Below are 13,478 nucleotides of genomic sequence, written 5' to 3'. Positions count from 1 at the left end.
GGCCAATCATCCCTGACCAACAAGAACACACACCGCAAGCCTCCGCAGCTGCGATGGAGGACATGATACCAATAACTCGTGCTGATCTCCAAACTTTATCTACCAAAGCAGACCTCTCTGCTATCATGCAGCAAGTTAGCAAAGCAATTAAAGATGGTCTAGCAGAGGTGAAAAGGGACATTCGTGAACTAGGGTAAAGAGTACTAGAGCTGGAGGAGCAAATGGAAGACACAAACAAGTCCTCAGACAACACCACACAGGCGTTTCAATACCAACATGAAGCTATTGAGCATCTACAGGTACAAATGGAAGATCTAGACAACAGGGGCCGGCGACAGAATCTGAGGATTCGTGGCATCCCAGAGAAGATTTTGCCTCAGCAACTGCCCTCCTATCTCCAAAACATGTTCAAATACCTGCTAGACCCTGAGAAGGAACACATTACTCTTGATAGAGCTCACAGAGCTCTAAGGCCAAAACCTCCTGACAGTATGCCGCCTAGAGACGTTGTCCTCTGCTGCCGCAAGTTCACGGATAAGGAGAAGCTCCTTCAGGCAGCAAGAAAGAAATCTCCTCTGCACTTCGGAGAGGACACTATCCAGATCTACCCTGACCTTAGTCCAATTACCCTGGCTAAACGTAAAGAGGCCAGATATCTAACTCTGCACCTGCAGGACTTAGGGATAGCATATCGGTGGGGATTCCCCTTCGCCATCAAGGTCCTGAAAGATGAGAAAACATATATATACCGAGGACCGGAGGACTTGGAATCGTTCTGTAAGCAATTGAACATAGCTCTTCCATCTTTACCAAAGATCTCTGAGGCCACCAAATGCGGAAGCCAAAGAAGACCATCATCTTCTAAACCACAAAGAGGAAGCTGGTCTACAATGCCAACTAAAAGAAGAAATACAGAACCATCTGGTTCTGCCACTCCCACACAATCCGCAGGCCCACCATGAAATAGGGCTGCCAGCAGCTACTTCTACATTACACCCGTAACTTCAGAGAAGGACTTATGATTGAGACTAACTAGCCCCCTATTGTGCAAACCCAGTTGATTGAGTCAGATATCGTCATTTGATAAGATAAGAATAGTTTTCACCCAGTTTAGAGTGGAAAGGCAAAGTCACCAGCCTTACTTCCCCCCACCCACTCATAGCTCAGTTGTAGTTAGCAACTGAGTAGTTTAGATTTCTATGCTGAATATTTATAGAAATGTGTGTTCTGTGTTTTATGTATCTTTATGTTATTATATGCTCAATATACTGATTGATTTTATTTATATGCCCGCTATCCTCAGATACCTACATGTGAGAATGTGCTCCTGTTACTGTATTGACCATCTATTGCCAGCCATAATTGTGCCTCTGTGTCCGGGCCGTGGGGGATGCCTCCGACCTTCATGAGACTGTGCCCGACAGGTAAGACAGATAGGACGGAAATGTGTTATACCTAATGACTATGACAGTGCCTAGAATACAGGTTATATCACAAAAAGTTAAGGGACTTAATTCCCCAAACAAACGCTCAGTGGCCTTAAAGCATTTTGCCAAACACTCCCATTCAATTATATTCTTGCAGAAAACCCACTTTATGGCAGGCGCAGAACCCTCTTTGACCTCGAAAGATTTTCCCACTGGCTTCCACAATGCATACCAGGCTAAAAAACATCAGGCTAGAGCTCCGGCCAAGAAAGCTCTAAATGGGCACTTTTTAATCTATAGCTGGACATTACTGGGTCAAATTACTGTTTATGGCGAATACTTAGGGAAGCTGGTTACTTATTTGGCCACCGGTTGTTGAGAGCCCGGTGAACATCGGAACTGCAGCTGCGGAGTGAGGCCTATCAGAGTCACACGGAAGGGCTGTGAGGACTCCGACTACTCTACACCAAGAGAGGAAACAGGTTCGGAGGGCGGCTTGCTCCCGGTGCTTCTGCGCTTCTACGAGCGTGAGAAGTAAGACATCATAAGAGGAGCTGTGAGTATTGCTGCACGGAGGACCCGCCGGGCGGCCTAATTAGGTGACGCAGGTGTGTGCTGGACACGCTGCACTAGAGGCTACTGAGAGGTTGGTCACAACTACACATATTGATTATCTAACTACCGCATACCTCTCACACTTGCTCATATGATATATTGCCCCAGCGGCAGACTATGAACTGTTAATAATACTGACTAAGTGACAATCTGCCCTTGAAAGTGACCGCAATTAAAAAAAAGGGAACTTTTGAAGCCACATTTGCACTGTCTGTGAGGGGACTGTAGATATATATGCAGAGGGCCTGTGAGCCTTGGGAACACATAAACAATATCTAACGCACTAATATACTACGAGGTTGGTGCGGCCTAGTGGCCTACAACGGTTTCGCACTATAACTGATTATAACACAGGGCCATACATACCTCACAAAAATCATTTGTTGTGACTCTGCACCTAAGATGGCCTCCAAAAACAAGCACAGGGCGGATAAGTTATCAAGAGGGGGTGCGGGGACAGGAGGCAAGCTGAACTCCTACTTTAAGAGCCAGGATACTTCCCCAACCGGTGAGATCAGGCCAATCATCCCTGACCAACAAGAACACACACCGCAAGCCTCCGCAGCTGCGATGGAGGACATGATACCAATAACTCGTGCTGATCTCCAAACTTTATCTACCAAAGCAGACCTCTCTGCTATCATGCAGCAAGTTAGCAAAGCAATTAAAGATGGTCTAGCAGAGGTGAAAAGGGACATTCGTGAACTAGGGTAAAGAGTACTAGAGCTGGAGGAGCAAATGGAAGACACAAACAAGTCCTCAGACAACACCACACAGGCGTTTCAATACCAACATGAAGCTATTGAGCATCTACAGGTACAAATGGAAGATCTAGACAACAGGGGCCGGCGACAGAATCTGAGGATTCGTGGCATCCCAGAGAAGATTTTGCCTCAGCAACTGCCCTCCTATCTCCAAAACATGTTCAAATACCTGCTAGACCCTGAGAAGGAACACATTACTCTTGATAGAGCTCACAGAGCTCTAAGGCCAAAACCTCCTGACAGTATGCCGCCTAGAGACGTTGTCCTCTGCTGCCGCAAGTTCACGGATAAGGAGAAGCTCCTTCAGGCAGCAAGAAAGAAATCTCCTCTGCACTTCGGAGAGGACACTATCCAGATCTACCCTGACCTTAGTCCAATTACCCTGGCTAAACGTAAAGAGGCCAGATATCTAACTCTGCACCTGCAGGACTTAGGGATAGCATATCGGTGGGGATTCCCCTTCGCCATCAAGGTCCTGAAAGATGAGAAAACATATATATACCGAGGACCGGAGGACTTGGAATCGTTCTGTAAGCAATTGAACATAGCTCTTCCATCTTTACCAAAGATCTCTGAGGCCACCAAATGCGGAAGCCAAAGAAGACCATCATCTTCTAAACCACAAAGAGGAAGCTGGTCTACAATGCCAACTAAAAGAAGAAATACAGAACCATCTGGTTCTGCCACTCCCACACAATCCGCAGGCCCACCATGAAATAGGGCTGCCAGCAGCTACTTCTACATTACACCCGTAACTTCAGAGAAGGACTTATGATTGAGACTAACTAGCCCCCTATTGTGCAAACCCAGTTGATTGAGTCAGATATCGTCATTTGATAAGATAAGAATAGTTTTCACCCAGTTTAGAGTGGAAAGGCAAAGTCACCAGCCTTACTTCCCCCCACCCACTCATAGCTCAGTTGTAGTTAGCAACTGAGTAGTTTAGATTTCTATGCTGAATATTTATAGAAATGTGTGTTCTGTGTTTTATGTATCTTTATGTTATTATATGCTCAATATACTGATTGATTTTATTTATATGCCCGCTATCCTCAGATACCTACATGTGAGAATGTGCTCCTGTTACTGTATTGACCATCTATTGCCAGCCATAATTGTGCCTCTGTGTCCGGGCCGTGGGGGATGCCTCCGACCTTCATGAGACTGTGCCCGACAGGTAAGACAGATAGGACGGAAATGTGTTATACCTAATGACTATGACAGTGCCTAGAATACAGGTTATATCACAAAAAGTTAAGGGACTTAATTCCCCAAACAAACGCTCAGTGGCCTTAAAGCATTTTGCCAAACACTCCCATTCAATTATATTCTTGCAGAAAACCCACTTTATGGCAGGCGCAGAACCCTCTTTGACCTTGAAAGATTTTCCCACTGGCTTCCACAATGCATACCAGGCTAAAAAACAGGGAGTCAGTATCCTGTTGCACAAACACCTACATTTCCAGTTAGAGAACAAAATCTCAGACACTGAGGGTAGGATCTTGATTTTAATAGGTCTCTTATTTAATAAACCAATCACACTGGTCAATGTATACGCCCCCCTTGGTCACAGACGACGATTTTTTCAAAAGGTTCTCTCTCTTGTCCTTGAAAATAAGAGAGGGCTAATCATACTGGGCGGGGACCTCAACACTACATTAGATTCTGCTATGGATTCTTCTACAAAACAGGGACAGGCTAGGACTAGGGCACCACATGTGGTTTCTTCATGTATGGAGGAGCTGGGTCTGATAGACGCTTGGAGGGTACAACACCCAACACAACATAATTACACCTTTTATTCCCATCCCTGGGCTTAATACACCCGTATTGATTATTTGTTTTTAGATAGGAACCATCTATCTCTCTTAAAAGATACAGATATTCGACCTACAGCGTGGTCTGACCATTCTGCTGTGTGCCTAGACTTAGAATGGCCTGATTAGCCAGCGATTCCTTTCGTTTGGTGAATGGATAGTTCCCTCCTCCATTATCCGCCAGTACAGGAAGTATTGCAAACAGCAGTTAAGGAATATTTCCAATTTAACAGCGACAGAGACACACACTCTAGTTTTATTTGGGAAGCCCACAAGGCATACATTAGAGGAGAATGCATAAAACAAAAAGCCATACTGAAGAAACGCTACCACTCCTCAATCACGTCTTTGACGACTCAGCTGTATAGCTTAGAGATGCAACATAAGAATAACCCGTCTAATAAGACACTCTTAACCCACATAACCAAGGTACGACAGGATATCAATACCATTTTAACAAAAGAAGCACAGAGAAAGGCACTAGCATTAAGAAAAATTTATTTTTTTGAAAGTAATAGAGCAGGACCCAGATTAGCTAGACTTCTTAACCAACAATCCAGGAAGTCGTACATTAGTAAATTGGTGACTCCGACAGGCCAGCAATTGCTAGACAGTAAGGAAATAGCAGATCACTTTGGTACTTACTACTCTGAGTTATATAACTTACAGACAGATAAATCTCCAGGCAGGCTAATTGACCTCCACACAAACATCAGAGAGGCTAACTTACCAAAAGTTCAGGCACAACTAAAAGAGGAATTTGAGGCACCTATTACACTGCAAGAAATTATTTCAGTTATTGTGGGACTGCCCTCTGGGAAAAGCCCGGGCCCGGATGGGTTCACTAATATGTATTATAAGATATTTAGATCCTTACTAGCACCACACTTATTGAAACTGTTCCATACTATAGATGAGGGACACGCACTGTCCACAGAGATGCAACAGGCCCATATCTCGGTTATTTTAAAACAAGACAAAACGCCCACAGACCCCAAAAGTTAAAGGCCTATCTCACTTTTGAATACGGACTTTTTAAAAATACTTGGCAAGATCCTAGCCAAGAGACTAAATAGATTACCTAAAGATATTTTACATACCGACCAGGTCGGGTTTATACCCCATAGAGAGGCAAGGGACAATACAATACGAGCCCTGACCCTTATGTCCTACGCTAAACACCACGGGATACCGACGGTCTTCTTGGCAACTAATGCTGAGAAGGCCTTTGATATGCTTGACTGGCAATTCCTCAGAGAAACCCTAGTATCGATAGGGTTGGGACCCCGCATGCTGCATAGAATACTCAGCCTATATGCGCACCCCACCGCAAAGGTTAAAGCGAACGGTATCCTGTCAAACCCGTTTGAGATTGGTAATGGAACAAGACAGGGATGCCCCCTGTCTCCCCTGCTGTTCATCCTTACAATGGAAGTGATGGCCGCACATATACGAAACAACAGTCTGATAAAGGGAATTGAAATTGGCCCACATAGTTTTAAGATTGTGATGTATGCGGATGACGTCCTCTTTACAATCACGGAACCGGCCCAATCCTTGAGGGAAATCATGCTCGAGCTCAATAGCTTTGGAAAATATTCCAATTTTGCCGTGAACACGACCAAGTCGGAGTTATTAAATATCTCCCTTAGCCGAGAGGCATTCCTGAAACTTGCAGAGGTATGTCCACTCACGCTCCAGTTTGACTCTCTTAAATATTTGGGCATTTACTTATCCCCAAATAAGAAAACACTCTTTAAAAAGAATTTCGAGTCCCTAATGTTGTCGACACAGAAGGACCTAAATACATGGGCAACAAAAACGTTGTCTTGGTGGGGTAGGGTACAATGCATAAAAATGACGATGCTTCCTAGAATACTGTATGTCCTTCAGGCTTTGCCTGTGGCCCTTCCCAAGTGGTATCCTCTTCAGCTTCAGAACCATATAAACAGATTTGTATAGGGAGCCAGTAAACCTTGTGTAAATAAAGCCACAATGTACAGACCCACCATAACGGGAGGGCTTGGCCTTCTGGATATAAGACTGTATTTGGACGCGATAGTGCTCCAAAGGGTGTTTGATTGGCACAATATATCAGAACATAAAGCATGGATAGCGATGGACTCCCATATATTAAAAATCCCCACGGTGGGAGCTGTTTGCTGGGTACCCAAGTTCTTGAGGCCCCCACAATGCACAACACTCCCCATACATCAGCATTTCTTCGAGGAATGGGACACAATTAGACATAAAAGAAGGGATATCTCGGGGCCTAGATCCCCTCTCTTCCCCATCCCATTAAACGCTGAACTTACGGGGGGTTGGATAAAAACTTTCAGAGAGTAACAGAATGGGGATACACCACCCCATTGAGGGATTTCCTGTGAGAGGGTAAACTCATGAATAGAGAGGAAATAAAAGAAATTGCCCAGGGCGCATATCACCCGTGGCTAAAATACATGCAACTTACTCAATTTATTAATACAACTCCACATAGGGCGGATTTTATGAGACACCTGACTCCGTTTGAGAAGGCTTGCGCTACCAGCTCACCGATACCCCATACACTTTCAAAAATGCGCAGTTTACTGCAGACACACATGAGAGAGGAGCTGCCCACATACACTAACAATTGGCATAGAGAACTGGGAGGCACCCTAAGTAATAAAGATTGGGGACTTATATTCCAAAACACTAAGGGGTCGTCGACCTCTCCTAGAGTCCTTGAGTTGAATTTCAAAGTGATAACAAGATGGTATTTGTTACAAACTGCTATTTGTAACTGGCCCTTTAAATGGAAAATTGCCCTGCTTCCCTGGATTTTGGAGAAGCCTATTTGCCAGCCTCCTTCCACATGACTATGGCCCCTGGAAGATTGTGCCCCTGAAAACATATTAACTTTTATTGGGTGTGTATGGCCCTTTAAGAACCGTCTGGGGACATATTGTGACTTTGGTGAACAATGCCCCTTTAAGACTATGTCCCCAGACCTGTGAAATGACTTGTCCCTGGCTTTCTCCCACTTGGTTCAGTTTCATTGTGTGCCATTAAGTGCTATGTGACAGACCCTTCAGTCAGAACTACAGAGATAACTTTGTTCAGCTTCAAGAAGCATTCTAAATACAAGTCTGCTAGGATTAGCTCTAATTAGGTTTAGTGATCAACTTTCCCATTGTCTAATCAGACTAGTATTGATAAGGTGGACTGCATTGTTTTATTGTGTGTAATGTTATCTGCTGAAGTAAATGTGGCCTGTCAAAGGGAGTGTCTCTCTATCTAATATCAAATGTGTGATGGGGGATTTTATGCCTCCCCCTGAGAGTGTCCTGTTTTGCATGTAACCTCAATAAAAGCAGGCTGTGTGCTCCAGCACATCAGACCTATGTTGACCCTCTAACTTGAAGCTTTGACTCATGTTTGTAGGATACAGCTTATAATCACTACAGGGATTGCTATGTTTTTCATACTCCCTTAGCTACAGGGATTGCTACAGAAGGAAGAGGTTCGCCTACTGGAGCCTAGTCGTAGGTCCAGGGCGCAGAGCAGACGGCGAGATACCAGCCCAGCAGCGGTGGTTCATATAGTCTGCATTACTGATGGTGGCTACGCAGTAGTTAGAGTGTCTACGGTGCTGCTGCTCCTTTGGGGAGCGCTAGGAGCATCCTTTTCTACGGTCCAACTTCCAGCCAGCCTGGAGGTAACCGTAACATTTGGCGGCAGCGGTGGGATTGGCGTCCTAGCGCAAGGAGCAGCACCACAACAGCACTGGTATCGTAGGAGAGTAATTGAGGGCAACGCTAGCCACTGCGCAGCGTCCCTACCTACAGCAGCATGGAGCTGACAAGATACTGGTCAGAACCATGTGAAGAGCACCTCAACTGGATCCGTCGCTATGAGGGCGCGGATTTCGTTCCAGAGGTAAAGAGGCAGCTAGTCCGATATGGTCCAGACCCTGCGCAGGAGGTAGTCAGTCGCATCATCCGGGAATTGGATACGGAGAACAAAGCGGCACGAGCCTTTGAGCGCCAACTGTGGAGTTTGAGGGTATGGACACCTGGTCTCTCTCCCCAGCCGCAGCATGTTCCACAGGGAGAGGAGAGCAGCGACCTCCCTCCCCAGCGGCAGTATACTGTGCAGAGGGAAGAGACAACCGGTCTCCTTCCCCAACCCCAACCAGAGATACCAGAGGCAGCAGGCCTCATAGACTGGTCTTGGGAGGACCCCCAGCAGGCAGGTGGAGATGGGACCGCAGTCTCTCTACCGGCCCTACAGGGATGCTGGGCAGGCGGCCCAGATCCCCAGCGACAGACCCAGCTACAGGGAGGGGAGAGCATCGACCTCCCTCCCCAGATGGAGTGTGCCTTCCAGGGAGAGGAGACAACCGGTCTCTCTCCCCAGCCGCAGCATGTTCCACAGGAAGCGGAGAGCATCGACCTCCCTTCCCAACGGCCGCCGGAGTATCAGGAGGAGGAGGTAAGCCAATCTCCCCCTCCCCAGCTAACTCCTAACTTGGGCCCAGGGTTAACAGTGGAGATGTTAACCCCCACTGACCCCCACGTTCCCTTTGCCACCGGGCAGGACTATGCCCCAATTCCCCCAGCAGAAGAGCTGGCATCAGGACAGAGCGCTGCTGGCCTCTGCCCTACAGACCCCCTTGTTACAGGACTGGCCTGCAAACCCCTCACCCCAGCAGAAGCGCTGGCACCAGGGCAGAGTGCCGCTGGCCTCTGCCCCCCAAGTACCATCAGCTATTTGCACAGCTGCGCCAGGAAGGCAGAGGATGCTACACTTTCATCCTATAGCCTGGAACCTACAGGCCAGTGCTACTTGTTGTGGGGGGGCTGCTTTGCTGCTAGTGTTTATTTGTGGGTGGGTTGCAAGACTAACTTAGGCACTGACCGACAGAAGGTCAGGTGCCTTGTTAGTCTCCCTCCAAAAGGGGAGATATGTTACAAACTGTTATTTGTAACTGGCCCTTTAAATGGAAAATTGCCCTGCTTCCCTGGATTTTGGAGAAGCCTATTTGCCAGCCTCCTTCCACATGACTATGGCCCCTGGAAGATTGTGCCCCTGAAAACATATTAACTTTTATTGGGTGTGTATGGCCCTTTAAGAACCATCTGGGGACATATTGTGACTTTGGTGAACAATGCCCCTTTAAGACTATGTCCCCAGACCTGTGAAATGACTTGTCCCTGGCTTTCTCCCACTTGGTTCAGTTTCATTGTGTGCCATTAAGTGCTATGTGACAGACCCTTCAGTCAGAACTACAGAGATAACTTTGTTCAGCTTCAAGAAGCATTCTAAATACAAGTCTGCTAGGATTAGCTCTAATTAGGTTTAGTGATCAACTTTCCCATTGTCTAATCAGACTAGTAGTGATAAGGTGGTCTGCATTGTTTTATTGTGTGTAAAATGTTATCTGCTGAAGTAATGTTGTGGCCTGGCAAAGGGAGTGTCTCTCTAATATCAAATGTGTGATGGGGGATTTTATGCCTCCCCCTGAGAGTGTCCTGTTTGCATGTAACCTCAATAAAAACCAGGCTGTGTGCTCCAGCACATCAGACCTATGTTGACCCTCTAACTTGAAGCTTTGACTCATGTTTGTAGGATACAGCTTATAATCACTACAGGGATTGCTATGTTTATCATACTCCCTTAGCTACAGGGATTGCTACAGAAGGAAGAGGTTCGCCTACTGGAGCCTAGTCGTAGGTCCAGGGCGCAGAGCAGACGGCGAGATACCAGCCCAGCAGCGGTGGTTCATATAGTCTGCATTACTGATGGTGGCTACGCAGTAGTTAGAGTGTCTACGGTGCTGCTGCTCCTTTGGTGAGCGCTAGGAGCATCCTTTTCTACGGTCCAACTTCCAGCCAGCCTGGAGGCAACCGTAACAGTATTTGACACCAACGAGATTACACTCTATCTACCCGTCCTCTGGTGATCAGTGTTGGAGGGGATGTGGAAAGAAAGGCAGTTATCTACATATGTGGTGGGAATGTGAAACATTAACACAACTTTGGCAGTATGTGGAGGGCCATTTTGGGAAGGGTTTAATTAGAGATCTTAGCCTGACCCCCCACATAGTCCTGCTTAACAGGTTCCCTCAGATACGGTGCAAACTCAGGAGACAGCTGCTACAGATTGTGATTAACAGTGCTAAAGCCTTGATAGCTTTAAAATGGAAGACGTCGACCCCCTTGACTGGACAGAGGTGGTTGGCAAAAGTTGATGAATTGCTAGGCTTAGAGGAATTTGGATACCTGAAGAGACATAGGCTGGAGTTTTTCCAAAACATGAAATTCCTGTGGGATGACTCACTAACACCAACTGGACCTCAGCATCCTGACCCTGACTCGGACAGACATTGACTTACTTTTCAACGTGGGGTCGGGGGACTCCTCCCGCGGAGGAGGCATAGGTGGCGTCTCTCACATTGGAGGGGTGGTACCCCTAAAAGTGAAATGAGGTAGAATATCTACTCCTAGCTATAGACGTAAAGATCAATTATTTACAGAATAGTGAGTTTCATATGTCAAGTTTATTTCGACGGGCATTTAATACTATTAAGTGAAGAAGGACATTATTAACAATCAGTATTGTTGTTTCTTTTTTCTTTCTTTTTCTTTTTTGTTGTTGTTACTGTTATATGCCATTTGTTTAAAAGTTGATTAAGGAACCATCTTTAAGCGAGATTAAGTAAGCTCAGGTGCGACAGACATTGTGTATATCCCTTACGGTAAGTGTACCGTTGTTTGTAACTATTCATTTTGTACTTGTACTGAATAAAAGATGGTTAAAAAAAAAAAAAAAAAATCGTAACAACAATTGTATGTAATTTACACAGGAATAAATCAAATTAAATATGCACAGCGTTAATCATAATTGTAGTACACCGGATGTGCAAACATTACACAGAAATATGAACTTATAAATACAAAATGCAAAGCGTAATTTTTTTTTTTTCCGTAAAATGGGGTGAACATGGGCATTCCATGGGCGTATATGAAAATGTCTCTCTAATCCCACCGTAATTATATAAAGATTTTCGCACTGCAGATAACACACAGCCAGATTACGAGTTTTGAGCGCTATAAAAGTGGTGGTATTTAACCTCCCTATAGCGCTGCTATTACAAGTTTACAAATCTGCCGCTCCCGATATCGCTGCCACCTAAATACACTTATTTACCCCTAATCTGCCGCCCTTAACACGCCGCCACCTACATTTCAGTTATTAACCCCTAATCTGCCGCCCTTAACACGCCGCCACCTACATTACAGTTATTAACCCCTAATCTCCCCCAATGTTGCCGCCACTATACTAAAGTTATTAACCTCTAAACCTCTGGCCTCCAACATCACTAACAACATCACTAACACTAAATAAATATATTAACCCCTAAACTGAACTCTAATGTAACCCTAACCCCCTTAACTTTAATATAATTCAAATCAATCTAAATAAAACTTTCATTAATTAACTAAATTATTCCTATTTAAAACTAAATACTTACCTGTAAAATAAACCCTAAGCTAGCTACAATATAACTAATAGTTACATTGTAGCTAGCTAGGGTTTATTTTTATTTTACAGGCAACTTTGTATTTATTTTAACTAGGTAGACTAATTAGTAAATAGTGATTAACTATTTAATAACTACGTAGCTAAAATAAATACAAAGTTACCTGTAAAATAAAACCTAACCTAAGTTACACTAAAAGCTAACATTACAATAAAATAAATTAAATTAATCAAATACAATTATCTAAATTACAATAAAAATAAACACTAAATTACACAAAATAAAAAAACTAATTTAAAGAATGTGTGCACTCTACAGTTGATATAAATGTAAAGACCAGGTGCCTGCAGTCATAAAGCAATATACACAATATATTAAATAAGAAGAGACATAACCATTATTGTCTATAGTTATGCAAAAGAATGACAAGGCGGCACTCAAAGGTCAGGGAAAATAAGTGGTTTTATTTTGCTTAGTCCCTGTATCCCAGGGACATTGACTCACCCTAAACCATATAAGTGCAATTAAAAAGAGGAATTAAACATTACCAGGCCTGGTATAAATAACAAATCTGACACATAGTAACTATACATATCCAGAAAGCACAACAGTGTAACAACACGCTTCCTTAGTATAAATAACAATTCTGACACATAGTAACTACACATATCCAGAAAGCACAACAGTGTAACAACACGCTTCCTTAGTATAAATAACAATTCTGACACATAGTAACTACACATATCCAGAAAGCACAACAGTGTAACAACACGCTTCCTTAGTATAAATAACAATTCTGACACATAGTAACTACACATATCCAGAAAGCACAACAGTGTAACAACACGCTTCCTTAGTATAAATAACAATTCTGACACATAGTAACTACACATATCCAGAAAGCACAACAGTGTAACAACACACTTCCTTAGTATAAATAAAACTATGTGTTAAATGTAATTGCAACAATGTCGCCATTAGATAATGAGAAGCAAATGTCCCAGAATCGGAGCACTTAGTGTATATAACAGGCTCCTTAATAATGGATAGATTGCCACAAGAAAGTTCCAGTGTTCCTGTGTAAACCAGCTGATAAACATATAAGCAGCCTCACCACAACTCGCGGTACATTCCTTTAGCCTGCTGAATATATTTCCACCATATCCGTTCCGAAAAGCTGGACTCAAGCAGCAGCGGATTCCGGTATATCCATGGCACAATGGACCTCCTCTTTATCACTGCACCTTTTCGATTGCAAGAAGGAAGTTTTTGGACACCAAGGCTGCTGTTGTATGCGCTGGTAAAGCAAATTCACTGTGAACACGGTCAC

Source organism: Bombina bombina, chromosome 1, assembly GCF_027579735.1.
Source record: "Bombina bombina isolate aBomBom1 chromosome 1, aBomBom1.pri, whole genome shotgun sequence".
In the NCBI taxonomy this organism is placed as follows: Eukaryota; Metazoa; Chordata; class Amphibia; order Anura; family Bombinatoridae; genus Bombina; species Bombina bombina.
This window is presented reverse-complemented; position numbering follows the sequence as displayed.